This window comes from Tiliqua scincoides, chromosome 1, assembly GCF_035046505.1.
Source record: "Tiliqua scincoides isolate rTilSci1 chromosome 1, rTilSci1.hap2, whole genome shotgun sequence".
Lineage (NCBI taxonomy): Eukaryota > Metazoa > Chordata > Lepidosauria > Squamata > Scincidae > Tiliqua > Tiliqua scincoides.
This window is the reverse complement of record NC_089821.1, coordinates 174,163,119-174,175,240: the sequence shown is the minus strand read 5'-3', so window position 1 is coordinate 174,175,240 and position 12,122 is coordinate 174,163,119. Positions and strand designations below refer to the sequence as shown.

The 12,122-nt window shown below is 45.3% G+C and overlaps 1 pseudogene; it reads left to right on the top strand.

Moving 5' to 3' along the window:
- The first annotated feature begins 11,784 nt into the window (after positions 1–11,784).
- Positions 11,785–11,904, top strand: LOC136638124 (5S ribosomal RNA; annotated as a pseudogene).
- Positions 11,905–12,122: the final 218 nt, after the last annotated feature.

Sequence of the window (12,122 nt, the reverse complement as noted above, 5' to 3'; positions counted from 1 at the left end):
GTGGCCTCACGAAACAGCCTGTTGCCTTTTGTGACAGCCGTAAAGAACCTTGTGCTTCTGGAACACTAATTCTGACAGCACAAGGCCCTATTAGGATTGGTCTGAAATATATCTTTTTTCCCCCGTTATGTCCATAATTTCTAGCACAGGACTATAGAAAATAAACTAGATCTCAAGTAAGCCTCCCTTTCTCATTTCATGCCCCGATTTGTGCAGGCATCTCTCCAATCTCAAACTAAACTTATACTCTCTGCTCTCACCTCTGCAACCTTGGAGTAATATTTTTTTTCCCTTGGTGTCATGATGTACATTAATATCCACACCTTAAACGCTGCTACCTGTTGTGAAAGTGCTCATTCTTGTGCAATGTTATTTGACATTATTTATGCTTTTTGATGGCAAGCCATTCAAAGGAGGGACCTGCTATCTCTTTGGCACTGAGTTGTCACCATACAGCGCTATGCACATTTATAGCACTGTATAAATGATTCATAGAGGTTGTTAAACAATGAATTAAGAAAGCATTCACATCCAAAAGGTGTTCTGTGTGTCAGTCAGCCGACAATATTTCAGAAATAAGTCTTTATATTGCATGAGGATGTGTAGCCAGTACACACAAATTTCAGCGTCAATACCGTAGAAGACAACACACATCTTTCTTTTTTTAATCTCTGCTTCCAGTTTCTCTAAAGACTAACAGCCCAATCCTACCCACACTTTCCTGGGAGTAAGCCCCATTGACTCTAATGGAACTTACTTCTGAGTAGAGATGCATAGGATTGGGCTGTAAGGGGCCAATCCTATCCAGCCAACCTTCCAGTACCAGTGCAACCTTGCCAATGGGGTGTGCGGTGGGGGTGCAGTCACTGAGGACTCTTCAAGGTAAGGGAATGATTGTTTCCTTACTTTTGGGCTCCATTGCGGCTGCATCAGTACTGGAAAGTTGGAGAGGATTAGGTCCTAACTCCTTTTTAGGCAATGTGCGTCCACAGTGGACCTTTTTCATTAGAATTGCTTTTGCCTATAATGGCTTTGCAAGCTAAATTTATGAAACTGGCCAATGAATGATCAGGTGTTCCCCAACCAAGCTGAAAAATGTAACATCTGTCCAGTGAAACAGAGAGGTGAAAGCCTTGGGGAGTGATAGCATGAGGTAAAAAAAAGTCTCTAGATTAAACGGAACATGTAATCAAGCCAAAGCTTTTGCTTACAGGGAGGATGTAGGTGAACTTTACAGCTGAGTTCATGCACAAGAGTGTCTTCATTTTTGTATCGAAGCACTCCCCGTGAAGGTGAGTACCACTGTCTTTTCCTGCCTAAAATAAAATGGCATTGAAAAAAGGTGCAGCACAACATTCCTATTCACTGCTGATTTACATTAAATCCCAATAATTCAACAGGTTGGTATTCTTTATGGATCATCTGCTGACAAAATATGCTGGTGATTTAGTCAAGTAGCACTCAAGGCAGCCTGCCCAGGCAAACACAATGAATCAGGCGTCTAAAAATTGAAGATTTCTGGTGTGCGAATCAGCAAGGGCATGATCCAAAAATTAGTTGAGAGCGGTAAGGGGTGATTTTGGTGAACAGGTATATCTTCGTTGAAAGATGTCCCTTTGGGAGCAAATTTTTGTTTTTGGAGCAACCTAAGGAAAATGACAGCTCATACTGGTCATACTGCATTGGACATACTGTTCAATGCAGCCACACCAATGGAGCTTGCTGCATCCTATGGGGGTGGGCGGTCTTGGAGACCTCCTCAAAGAAACTGAACTTTCATTCTCTTACTCTGGGCAAGGCTCCACTGCCGCAATGGGTTGCCTCAGACCTACACGGGCCATTTTTCTGAAGCCAAACCAAGGAGAATAAGGAAGAAGGAAGAGAAGTGGGAATAGGGATAGGATCCTGGCACGCACCAGTGCCACTGGAATCCATCCCCTCCCCCATTCCACCTTTCGCCCAACCTTTCTCTGCCCAGATACTCATCTGTTCCTCCCTCTCTTCCTCAACATAAGGGAACATTTGTTCCCTTATCACAGCATAAGCCTTTACTTCCTATCTGACTGTGCAGTGGCTTTGGTGGACATAAAAATTCCTAGCTGGTGCCAATAGGAGACCAGTAAGACTGCTCTAAGGTGGGGGGGGGGCAGAAGGGCAGGTGTTAGTAGCCTGCACTAAATGTGCAAAGAGAAAGCAAGCCTGGCATGGGTGCCTTAAGAGTCCTCAAATCCTGCACCACTCTGGCTTCCCACCGATCCCCCACAATGGGGGGAGAGCATCTCAAGTCCCTGGCTCGGGTCAGACAAACCCCAATCACATGGCTTGCCAGCGTGTGATCGGCATTTCTTGTGGAATTTGAAACTTGTACATTATTAAAAATGATTTTGTAATATAGGTTGAGAGAAAAATTAGATTGCTTTTAGGGGGGGGGGATCTAATTTTTATACCAAACATTTTGCATAGTCATGTTTGCTACAAAGAACACACGCATACACACACAGACACCAAGAAAGGGAAACAACAAAATCAAGCTCTATATATTTCTTCCTGACAGGGAATTTTAATAGCGTTCATGAGAAACAAATTAAAAACGAATGTTGCCCACCCCCCACCCCCAGTATCAGATATGTACTTGTACTGTCCATGTTTGTAGCACTGTAATGGATTATGGTTTCCTGATAACACTCGCACCCCCACCCCTTCAGCTGACATTTAAAGCAGAAGCAATTTCCATTTACGCTAATTACCACTGCCAACCATGTGGGGATAAATTAGACGTACTTTTATTCTTAGGCAGAGTGAGCCTGTTCATGTTAATACTTGTGAGCCGCGGTGCATAAGACTGCTTGCTTCTTGCAGGCAAATGTGGAAAGCAAACTCTGGCTAAACTGGATTGGACAGAACCATGGGAAGGAAAAAAGCTGCTAGCAAGTATATATTGGGTTTCAAGTGTTCAAATTATTGTTGTTGTTGTTGGCAACGTTCAGTCTCGAAAGACTATGGTATTGCGCTCTGAATGGTGGTTCTAGAACAGCATCTAGTGTGGCTGAAAAGGCCAATTCGGGAGTGACAATCCTTTCCACACTGGGAGCAAGTGCAGTCTGTCCCTGGTCTGTCTCCTTGGCTATGGGCCTTCCTTCTTTGCCTCTTAGCCTCAGACTGTTGGCAAAGTGTCTCTTCAAACTGGGAAAGGCCATGCTGCACAGCCTGCCTCCAAGCGGGCCGCTCAGAGGCCAGGGTTTCCCACTTGTTGAGGTCCACTCCTAAGGCCTTCAGATCCCTCTTGCAGATGTCCTTGTATCGCAGCTGTGGTCTACCTGTAGGGCGCTTTCCTTGCATGAGTTCTCCATAGAGGAGATCCTTTGGGATCCGGCCATCATCCATTCTCACGACATGACCGAGCCAACGCAGGCGTCTCTGTTTCAGCAGTGCATACATGCTAGGGATTCCAGCACGTTCCAGGACTGTGTTGTTTGGAACTTTGTCCTGCCAGGTGATGCCGAGAATGCGTCGGAGGCAGCCTACTAAAGTGGACTGGATTTATTAGGACACTTTTCAAAGAATGTTGGATTTTACAAAGAAAACAACATCTGCATTTTTACGGAGGATAAACTGCATTCTGTTTCTCATGAGTGCTGATGAAAACTTGGGTATGCTGTTGTAAAGGGTCATACAATGGCATGCACAGCAAGCCACTGGTGGCCATTTTGTGTCTCCATCTCAAACAGTGGTGATTCCAGAGGCCTATTGCCACAGCCAGATATGTCCAACAGTGAATTTAAGTCAGCGGTGGGGACAGGGGATGGACTGAAAGCGTGGGGATGGGGAGAAATGGGGGAGTTTCTGGGCAAGGAGGGGGCTGACCAGAAAAGGAATGGGTAGGGATGGATCCCAGCAGCATCTGTGTGTGCCAGGATCCTAACCCCATTCCCTCTCCCTTACACTTCTTGAATTTACACCAACGAAATAGCTGGCACAGTTATGAAGAGACCCATTGCGGCAGCAGACGCTTGCCACAAGGTAAGGAAACAAATGTTCCCTTACCTCAAGGAGGCTTCTGAACTGCCCCCTCTGTTGGACGCAGCATGCACTCTGCTGGCATAGCTGCATTGGCAGGGAGTGGGATTTAATTAGATTTGGGCTGTTAGTTTGTGAATCACAGATCTGTACCACTCAGTTTTGAACTCTTATATACAGGGATTTTGTATTTTAGTTTCAGTGCTTGATTTAGGTGCTTTGATTCAGAAAGAACTACAGCTACATAAGAGGGTTAGCAAACAATAGACACTCATCTGGTGGGTGGAGTTGCTACAACTGGTAGCAGAAAGAGGGAGAAATGTGGTGGTTTTAAGTCTGTACACTATCAAATTTGCAGCTAGTTATCTAAAAAAACTGCTACTAGTACTAAGGTCGATTCCTCAAGTAAGGGCTTTTTGGATAGACTTCATATTTTCCTCAGCAACTGAGATAATGGGAAGGGATGTAAATAAAATATCCCAGAATTATCTGTTCCTATGTTTAATCCCAGAGGATCCTCGATGATTCAGGATAGCACTTACAAGTTTACATCTGAAGGAATGAGACTGTATAACTTGCATATCTATTCATCAACAGTCTAATACCTCTGGCCCAAATTGAACCCTGAGGTCTGGAAAAAAAAAGTATATTATAAGTCAAACCACAATAACAAGGAGTCTCGCGAGGGCATTCAAATAAGCAGAAAGCTGGAAAGCTCAAAATGGAAGCACTTGACGTCTATTCCCTTTCCTGTGTTTCATTTTTCATTTATTCAATTTGCATAGAATAATTTGCTAATCATTTGTGGGGTTGCACATTAATTTTATTAATTGGGTCTCAGAGAGATTGTTCTGTTTTTGGTTGGTGATGAGAGTCTGCCTATTTCGGATCACAGCAAAGACTACTAACTCCACTGCTCCTTTTCGCAGCCCATTCATTTGATGCCTATGAGACAATCCTGGAGATCCAGATTCAAGTTTGTGCACTCAGCAATGAAACATACTGGGTAATCTTGAAGCAGTGCTTTTACCTAGTCTACCTTACAAGGCTGTTGCAAGAATAAAATGGGAGAGCCGATTTACATCCCTCTGAACAATTTGGAAGGAGGGTAGGCATAAAATGCCATCATTTTTTTCTGCTTTAAGCTTATGCATTGTTACATTTCCACCAAACGTTTGCTTAAAGTGAAATTAAAAGCAATGTACCTTATTGGATCAAACATATCAGGAATTTGGAGGGAAGTAAAAAAAAGTTTGATAAAATTATTTATTTTTACATATTTCAAAAAGTCACTTTTGCTCATTATTTCATGATGGGTAATATTATTGATGAATAAATAATGAAATAATGAGCAAAAGTAATGCAAATAGTGCATGTGTGAGGGGAATACAGTGTGTGAGGATAGATGCTCCCTGGGGCATTTGGTGGGCCGCTGTGAGATACAGGAAGCTGGACTAGATCGGCCTATGGCCTGATCCAGTGGGGCTGTTCTTATGTTCTTATGGCTCTCTAGCTGTAAAGTCAACATAATTTATTAACAAGTGTGTGGCAGATTCAAGTCACACGGTTCAGAGTGACTTACTGTTGAGAGTGAATTAAGGGTATGGAAGCCCTCCACAAATCAAGGATCCATAAACACATAGATCCCATTTAGACAGAACCAATAAACAACGGTTTAGTCTAGGTTGTGTGGGCTTCTAGTGTGTGGGCTTCTAACATAGATGAGGCCAAATTATTGCCTCTTCCCTTATCAGGCGTTCCCACCCTGGCACTGTGCAGCAGGTCATCAATTGATACCTCAAGCATATCAGTTCCAACTCCAAGGGAATGGGGAAGCTGAACTGCACCACCTCCCCCCAGACGCAGAAAGCATTTGAAGTCAACTTTGCAATCTAATTCCAATGGATTACCAGCCAGTGTCCCTGAGCCAGGCAGCACCTAGGGATAGGCTCTGGTCCCCTCTCTGACTCCGCTTACCTCAGGGTGCACATCAAAATCCCTACACCTATTCCCTGGCCTGCACCATACCTACCTCACAGGAGCTAGCCGATGGCATAGAATCCATACACTATGAGTCCAATCCTATCTCCCCTGCCCCAGCTGGTGCAGCCATGCTGAAAACAAGCACACTATATTCAAAGGGTGGGCAGATTGAGAGGCTTCAGAAGGGAAAGGGAATTTAAATTCCCTTACCCATCTGTTACCCTCTCATTCCACAATGGGTTTCCTTGGACCCATGCCAGCAATCACGGGCACAGATCTAAGGAGAGAAAGTGCTGCCGCAAGGGGGATGCTGCCAGAAGGAATAGGTTCCGGTGCATGCTATCGCCACCAGTTCTATCCCCTCCTGCACCCGTGTTCCTCCTCCTGCCCAGTTTCCACCCCACCCTGCCCCTTCCGCTTTCTTACCTGTTCTAGGCAGCTTAGGCAATGAACCGAAAGTGCTGCGACCTCACTGTCTTCCACTGTCATAAAGTACTGCATAGAACAGCCCAACCCTGCATAGGATTGGGCTGTATATGCTCTTTACAACTCAATGCTGTGAAGTAAACACCTCTCCTTCCCAATAGGGAGCAAGACAGGTCTGTTGTGGAAGAACTGCATGCTTGTGCTTGTGCTTGTGTTTACACCTGCAAGAAATAGCATTAAAGAAGTACATGCACGCATATTTCCAGTGTGACACTGCAGAAACAAAAGGTGAGTGTGGGGGATTTAAAGCAGGGCTCCCCAAACCTGGCCCATGGACCAGATCTGGTGTTCACCTGAATCCCTCCCATCTGTGAGCAGCTTACTGTTCCACTGCTCTGTTGCTTCATTCCTCCACCATGTGGACATAGGGACACTCTGGGCAGTTGTGTCTATGGCTCATGTTCAAGCCAGCTTTGCACCAGGTTGTGCAGGCAATAGATGCAACTGCCCAGAGCTTTCCCTATGCCCATGTGGCTGAGGAACAAGGCCACAGAGCAGCAGAATGGTACAAATTGTTTGGGACAGGGAGGGAGTTTTTGTTGCATAGCGATCTCCAGTTTGGAAGCCACCAGTTTGAAGGATTTTCCTCTGCAACTTCAAATTCCATGGGAGACGTGTTCATCATATTCCACCCACGATTATATCCTTGTTTCTGCCTGTTCCATCTAGATGGGGTTTTGGTTTTTGAAAAAAGAACCGCAACATATAACAACAAATTTCTCACCCTCATCATGCTCACACAAAGATGAATCACTGCTGTTCACATAACAGGTTGAAATGAAGCAAACAGCTGTTTAATGAAGTTTGCTTTGCAGCATCTGTCACACAAACCTCAAAGTAAATGGCAAAATTGGCCTAATGGTTTTGTTTATCACCCATTTTTCAACTGTTTATACCTGTCTCGAAGATAATGAACTAACAACCAGCAACTGGGACGGAGTGGCATGGGAATCCAGCTACAAAGGCATTAATTGTGGAACTAAAATGCTGGCAGAATGCGTTTTGTATTCTTGGACAGGATGAGAGTCAGCTCCTCATTGTTTTACAGTAACTCAAAATATATTCAGCAGACTCTCACATATTCATTTTCTTTTACAATGAAATATTCTGCTGAGGAATAAAATTTGCTGGCAGGTGCTTCCACAATTGGCTTCGTTAAATTAAACCCTATGTAAACCCTTCACCTTAAAACCAGCTCTGGCTCTGCTGACTCTCCCAACCAGCTGGCAGAACTCCATCCATAAGTGTAACGGCTGCAAACGCTGGCTGGAGAAAAGGTCAGCAAGAGAGATCACAGTGGCTACAGTTAGTAAGGGGAGAAGCCATCAAGTCACAAAAGAAGGTTCCTGGGTGAGTGCACCCCACAAAGATTCAACATGGGAGAAAAAGGTATAAAAAGCTGCATTGCAGGAGCCCATAAGTCTTGGTCCTTCATTCTATTTGTGGTTGCCTTGCTGTTCGTTTGTTAAGTCACTGGTGCTGTTTTAAGTGTGGGGGAAGGGGGAAGGAGAGTAGTCAATCAAAGTGCCCCCTTTCCTATGGTACTGTTGGGCCACAGGGTTGCGGGAACTGCCCTGAGATGGTTGAGCTAAGAGGCACCCTAGGAGGTAGGTGGCCAGGCTAGGGGTGGTGCTTGGGACAAAAAGAGAGGAGAGTCGTACAGGCACTTCCTGGACTGCAGTGGGTTGAAAGGGCCACAGACAACTTCATGGGGGAGAGGGTTCCAGAACCCTTTTCCTCCTCCTAGCTGCAACACTCCAGCCAGGTCAGGGGCAGGCTAGCTTCTGCTTCAGCGAGCTGCCTTGCCACCAGTGCCTGTCATCAGCCTGCCTGCCCCAGCTTTATATAGGAGGTGACTTCTGTGTCAGCATCCACTTCTTCCTCCCAGGCAGGGTAGAAAAGGAGTGCCTCGGGACCCCATCCCCTTCTCTCTGGTGGCTAGTGGCCACCTGCTCACCTCCAGCCTCCCACATTAGGCTGCCCGCACCTTCCCTGCTTCTGTAAATGGTGCTTGGGAGCAGCAGTGGGGCCAGCTGCTCCTTCGGTGGCCTCCCTGCAGCCAGTGCCAAAGGGGTGGATCTCTAGCCTCTGTTGTCAGGGCTGGAAGCCAGCCCAGAAGGCCTCATAGCCTACCATCCCATCACCAACTGTTGGTCTCCCTGGCCAGCCATGCAACCATCGACATCTCCTCCTCTCAGCCAGCCATCTCACCCTGGCATGCTGCCACTGCAGCCATCTCCCTGCAGCTGGACCCATTGGCCTGAAGGCCATGCCACTGGATCCCCAGAGGAGCAGCACTGAGGGAGCTGGTTGAGCAAGGACCTGCCTCACCTCCATCTGCTACTGGTAAATCAGGAGCCCAGCCAAGATCCTGACAGGTACGATACACCACCTGGCTAATTGCTGTCAATAAAATATACAGAGGAGGCTTGGTTAAGGTTTCAGTAAGAAATACTTTATTCACCATTCATAGTTGCTAACATACATCTTCTGATTGGTCAGAGGCTCCTACTACTTGTGGAACAGAGAACCCTAATGTTTGTTTGTTTGTTTGTTTATTTATTTATTTTTCACATTTTTATACCGCCCTTCCTCCAAAGAGCTCAGGGTGGTTTACACAGCTGCTCCTCCCCTCTTTCTTGTCCTCACAACAACCCTGTGAGGTAGGTGAGGCTGAGAGAAAGTGACTGGCCCAAGGTCACCCAGGAAGTTTTTTGTGGCTGAGGGGGGATTTGAACCAGGATCATCCAGGTCTAAGTCCACCTCCCAAACCACTACACCACCCTGGCTCTCTACCTGTTTACTACCAACAGCCAAGAAAGAAATTGAAAAAAAACAAAAACAGACAAGGTTCTGTGCAGAATGGGTCCAGTGAAATAAGGGAAACAGACTAATGAGAACAGATGGAAACCTGTTCATATCTGGGCAGAAAAATCATTCAAAAGGAGAAAACAAAGACAAACTGTCTGAAGTCCCGACTAGTAGTGGGGAAATCCAGAAGCTTAATCACTGCCCAGAAGGAAACAGAAATGGTGTCAGGGGATGAGCAACTGGGACACTGGCCAGAAGCCAATGGGCCAAGCAGAGTACCAGTTCTGATTTGAGGGTTGAGGGTTCAGAGTAGTCTCTCAACCCTCAGGACCCATAGCCATGGTAGCCTCTAATGCACCACTATGGGGCAGGTGGTGGGTACTAGAAGACCCTGTGCAGGGCTCTGCCCAGAGCTCACAGCAACTGGACACTAGCACAGAAGGAGAGAGAGATACTTGCTCAGTGGTCTTAGGCATGCCGCTCCTCCCATCAGCAGCAAGAAGATAATACTCATTGTGGAGGACTGTTGTAACAACTACAACAAAATTATGCACATGAAGTATGTTGAACACTTCAAAGCACTATACTATTGTTAATTTTTATTAGTGCTATTATAAATGTAAGTATTCCTCTGGTTCAGTGTTTCTCAGTGTTTGCCGTAGCACTTCACACAACCACCTTTTCAAAATACCACCAGAAGTAATGACATCATTACCAGTTACTTCTGGGTTGGGAGGCCTGATGCAATGCAACAAACACCAGTAAGAGGTTCAGGGTGGACGGGAGGGCTTTTTCAAGCATGGAAAAACGTTTTGGAGCCTCCTACCACTGTTTGTTGTGTCGTGATCCTCGTCCTGTGGCTGCCCACGAGTACCACCAGACACCACCTCAAGTACCACTGGTGGAACCCGTACCACTGGTTGAGAAACACTGCTCTAGTTTGAATACAGAGAAGATGAATGTGCCCCAGGATTCAAAAGTTTGAGGAGCATTGCTGCAAAGAACCTCGACTCTTCCCGGTTTGAGGAACTATTTTCTATTTTAAAACACATGGCTCTACACCAAAATCCACAGGAACACTGCAAGCACAAAAGCATGAAATATTGCACGCGGGAAAGTGCTTGACGCAAATGATCACAAAGCTAACAATCCTTGGGTTCCTGCTACACCTGCATTTCCTTTGTATAATAAACCATAAGTGCCCTGACAGTAAGGAATATTATTCAGCCCTGAGCCCAATTACAGGCTGCAGGAGACATCTTATAAAGAGCTTTCCACAGGTGTTTCAAAATGAGATTGTATTTTAAAACTTTACTATGCTAATACTGAAGGGAAAATAAAACATTATTTTCTTCTAGCACTTTTTTTTGGGGGGGGGGGGGCTATTACGCAAGAACCTAACGAATTCCGGAGTTAGGAAGATTTAAGCAGACATGAGGTGAATTATCACATCAGCGAATGGCCTTTTGTCTCAGCAGAACATGTGTGAGACTTGTCACACAGCAATTTTATGAATCGGTAGCTCTGAACAAAATATAGAAACATTCGAAAGAGATCAGATTAGATCTCATTAATACACAGGTTGGGGAGATTATGACGTTGCTACATGTTTTCACAGGTTAACGTTTGAAAGTCACACTCAGCATCAAAGAACTTTAGTAAGCATTCTTTCTAAGGCAGAAATCCAATACTTGCTTACTTGAGAGTAAGCCCTATTGACTACAGTACAATTTCTAAGTAAACATGCATGCATCACCACTGCAATTTTCACAATTGGGCCTGAGAGATCACTGCAGTTCACGTTGGCTATATGCATAGCTGGAAAAACAGTGCTGAAAAAGTTGTTTATATTGAGGAGATTGTCACTGGATGCTGTCTTCTCTCCTTTCACCTTTGCACATACAACCCACATAAGGAGGTTTCTCCTGAGATAGTCGTAAGTACCAACTGGCCCCATATCTAATGTTTTGGTTCCCTCTCTTCTCCATCTTCTTCTTCTCTATGCAAATTAGAGTACTAGTGTCTATGTATTTCTTTCCTTCCTCCTGCTGCCTTACTTTTCCCTTGGCAAGGAAAACATCACCTTCCCTCCACACCACCCATGCAGCTGTGTCACTAGGGATTACGTCACCACCAGTGCGTCACCGCTATGACGGCCCTCCTCTCATGCAGTGGGCGGGACAATGCCCCTGGTGGTGGGTGTGGTGATGTACCATCGCCCCATCCCTGCTGGTTTTTTTGGCTATAACTTTTTATAGAATAGAGATATTTCAACATGGTTTGTTTCATTACATTCTGCATGAAAGTACATATCTATTGATATATAGCATGATGGTATTATTAAAAAAAATACCAAGATTTAAAAATTTTGGTGAGTAGTGATGTTACCCCTCTGTGTGCATGAACCCGCTGCAGTCCGCACCCCCCTAGTGACGCCACTGCAACCATGTTCTCTATTTTAAATCAATATACAAAATGCATTTCTTCCACCACAGCAACTGTTACCCTGCACATGCCCGATCTCGTCTGATCTCGGAAGCTAAGCAGGGTCAGGCCTGGTTAGTACTTGGATGGGAGACCGCCTTGGAATACCGGGTGCTGTAGGCTTATACCAGAGTCTTTCGAGACTGAAGGTTGCCAACTATCATTTCTTCCACCAATCATTTGTCATACCATGACAACTGATCTCACTTTCATAGTACCTATTCTCCTTTCCGCAGTCTTGTTTTAACAGCCTCTGCCCAATCCTCTATCAAGGACCATGTATTGGTGGACTAGATGAAGGTCAAGAACACGTTACCAAAAGATCCAGGTTTTTAGAGTGA